Source organism: Apium graveolens, chromosome 2 (genome assembly GCF_009905375.1).
Source record: "Apium graveolens cultivar Ventura chromosome 2, ASM990537v1, whole genome shotgun sequence".
NCBI classification, from domain to species: Eukaryota; Viridiplantae; Streptophyta; class Magnoliopsida; order Apiales; family Apiaceae; genus Apium; species Apium graveolens.
This window is the reverse complement of record NC_133648.1, coordinates 55,238,922-55,242,762: the sequence shown is the minus strand read 5'-3', so window position 1 is coordinate 55,242,762 and position 3,841 is coordinate 55,238,922.

Genomic DNA, 3,841 nt, shown 5'->3' with positions numbered 1-3,841 from the left:
TAGAAGCTAAGAAAAAGGATGAAAAGATTACTACCAAATCAGAAGCTGAAAAGCCTACTACTATCACTGAAACTAAGAAACTGGAGGAACCAAAGCAGAAAATTGGAAAAAGGATGAGAAAGTAACAACGAAAAGGAATCTGGATTTTGGAGAAGAAATAGAAGAAGAAGATGAACCAGAGTCTACCCAGTCTACCACTACAAATCGATCAACCTTTCCCACTATGGAGCAAGCTGAAAATAAGGTCAATCCAGATGTAAATTTTCATGATGAGCCAATAATTCCAAAGGGTGAACCAATATACCGGGAAAGCCTACCTATCCCTGATCTAACTTCCCAATTCCTACTACCTCAGCTAAAAGAAGAAAGTCAAGACCAAGCAAGCCAGTCAAGTTAGTTCCATTTAAATTCAAAACTCTACCCAAGCCCAAGCCTATAGTCAACAAAGGAGATCATATACACATATGTGACATTAAGGAGTTCTCAGACATCAATCTCTATCCGGATGAGCTGGATGAAGTGAGAGCTATTGATGCCCACAACAGACTTCCTGAGAGACTTGTGTTCAAGTACAAGGGTGGCAAGGAAATTACTTGGCATCTTCATAGGATTCTCAATGAAGGCTCTATTGTCTTAGTAAAGATATTCTCTGTAATCAAGAAAGATTTTGGATTCACCAAGATGGCTAAAACATATATAATTAATAAGATTCAGCAAATAAGACAAAGCTGGAGAGATCCAAGTGCACTTTCAATAATCTTAACTATTCCTTACACTGGAAGTAGAGTGCACTTGAAGCCCTACTGGTTGATGGAGTTCAAAGATGAAAGGAACACCAGAAGATTCTTTAGACTGGAGGACCAACTAAAGATATCAAGTAATGAATCTCTAAATGAAATGCAAGAGATGTTGGATTTGTCCAATGAAGATGAAGTTGAGTTCTAAAGACAACTTGAAAGGCATATGTCATAGCCTACTCGTTTATTCGAGTATTTAACTCAACTCAAATAAGAATGTAATAAGTAAATAGTGGATTAATCATCAGAGAGATCTCACAATGTAACATCTGTCAAAGAATAAAGAAACATTGTTCATCTGCAGACTTGAAGATTCACTGGAAGAAGTTCAAGAATTTGATCATGCCTCAGTGATATAAATCAAGATCGTGGATTTAATCAAGTGACAGAGATCTCGTCAAGGTATCATTTATTACAAGGATTCAATCAGAATATAAAAGTCAAGACATGAAGAAACGTCACGAAAGTTAGTCACTCATGAACCAGACAGTACATCGAGTGTCAGCATTGAAGTGGCGGAATTGATTCATAAGTCTCAGTGACTTTCAGAAGATTGTCAGAAGAATGGATGCTGCTAAGGGTTAGTATTAATTCTCTATTAATTAATTAAGTCATATAATTTAATTAAGAAAATAAATTATATCTACAAAGATTAATTTATTGATTAATTGAATTAAATTGATTAATTAATTTAGAATTAATATTAAGGATTTACAAGATTTTAATTGGTTTAAAATCTGCTTAAATTCAGCAAGACAATTCATTTGAACTAGTATGACAATCGGTATGACAATTGATAGTCATACCGAAAGTCATGCCAATACATTTAATTGTCTTATTAGAATTTCTGTTTAGATTAAAATCAGTTATTAATTCAGCAAGACAATTTATTTGAACTAATATGACAATCGGTATGACAATCTATAGTCATACCGAAAGTCTTGCTAGCTCATTTTTAATTGTCTTGCTAGTTGTAAACATTGTCCTACCGAAAGTCTCACAAGCTTAAAGGATTGTCATTCCAATTCAATCTACTCGGCTGTGTTGTTTAAAAGAAGCAGAAGACCAGTTCATAAAGACAGGCAATAAAATAGAACAAAAACAAAAGAACAAAAGCAAAAGGAGCAGATAAAATATTTCATCTCATCTGCAACTTCAAGATCAATTTCTAGATTATAAAGTTAAATCCAATCAACTAGAAATACATATCTTGTTCTTGTGTATTTTTTTAGCGGATTAAAATCCCTAGAACTTAATCTCAAATCGCATTTAGCATTTGATCTTTTAATTACAAAAATAGAAAAAGTTCATGTCGAATTTATTCTAAATTTGTAATAATTGATTTGAGATTAATCCCTTGTAACCGATACCGTAGTTGTAACACCTTTCAAGTTTAATAAAAGTTTTATTTAACTTGAATTTTGTTTCACAATTTTATTCCGCATTTTATTCGATTAAACGGTATTGTTTGCATTCAACCCCCCCTTCTACAAACAAATTGGGACCTAACAATTGGTATCAGAGCCTTCTGATTAACGTACAAATCTAGATCCTAGACTTTTGTGTTTCTTTCACTTCTTGAATTTTTTATTCACTCAAAAAATTCATAATGACTACACAAAAAGTTGGAACCGTTAAAATTCCACTTTTCGATAAAGAAAATTATGTTATATGGAAGAAGAAGATGCTACTATTTTTACAGGTTGCTAATCCCAAATATTTGCAAGTGTTGAAGAAGGGTCCAAAAATTCCTATGGTTATGGAACCAGAGGTAATAGAAAATGATGTGGTGATCACCAAAGCGAGAACTTATATGAAGGATCCTGAGGACTTCTCTCCTGCTGAAATAGAAGAAGCTTCCCTGGATGCTAGCCTTCAATTAATCTTAGTAGATTCCCTTAATCCCCTGATGAATAGACATGTGATGAATTGTAAAGATTCTAAACATATCTGGGAAACTATTGAGATTATTAATGAAGGCACAGAGGAAGTTAGGGAGAACAAACTAGAAATCCTAACCTCTGAGTATGAATACTTTAAATCCAATCCAGGAGAAGGAATCACTGAAGTGTTTGAGAGGTACAATGCATTGATCAACAACCTGAACATTAATGGTAAATACTATTCCATCAGGGAGGTCAACAAAAAGTTCCTTTTAACACTGCCAACTCATCTCGAACATAGAATCACTGCCATAAGAGAAGCAAGAGATCTGAGTGAGATTTCTTTGGAAAGGCTCTATGGTGTGTTAAAGACTTATGAGTTGGAGCAGATTCAGCAGAAGGAAGTTTACGGGAAAGGAAGAGTGGTCAACACGTCTACTGCTCTAGTAGCTGATGAACAACAACAACAACCACAATATCAACAACAATCTCAACAGTCAGAAAGAATGGTACAGTCTTCCAAGGTTGAAGATAATGTGATAGTAGCAGAATTTGATTCTCCTACTACAAATCAATCAGGAGATGATTATTATTCCTTGGAAGAACTGGAGCAATTGGAGGATGAGTCAATGGCCCTGATTGTCAAGAGATTCTCAAATGTCAGATTCAAAAGGAATCCTAAGTTCAAGTACAAGTCCAACTACAACAGATTCCAGAAAGGTGGATCTTCATCCTCTAACACCAGCAGTGGTGGGTATAAAACAGGGATGGTTGATCGAAGCACCATTCGATGCTTCAACTGTAATGAGTTGGGACACTTTGCCACAGAATGCAGGAAGCCAAAACAAGCTAGGAAGAACTCTTACGATTCTAATCAAAAGAGTAAATCTGAAAGGGCGTACCTGGCAAAGGGAAGAAGCTGGGATGATACTGACAGTGAAGATGAAGAAGTTGGGAATCTTGCTCTCATGGCTAGTAATGCAAGCACCTCATCGTCAAGAAAAGAGGTAAAATTTACTGATGCTGAATTAGTTTATCATCTAGGAGGTTCCTTAGATTGTGCTCGTCGTGATAATGAATTGTTAAATCAACAAATCAAAGACCTTGAGAAAGAGGTCAATGAATTAAGACTTGTGCACATTAATCAAGATAAACTAAAAG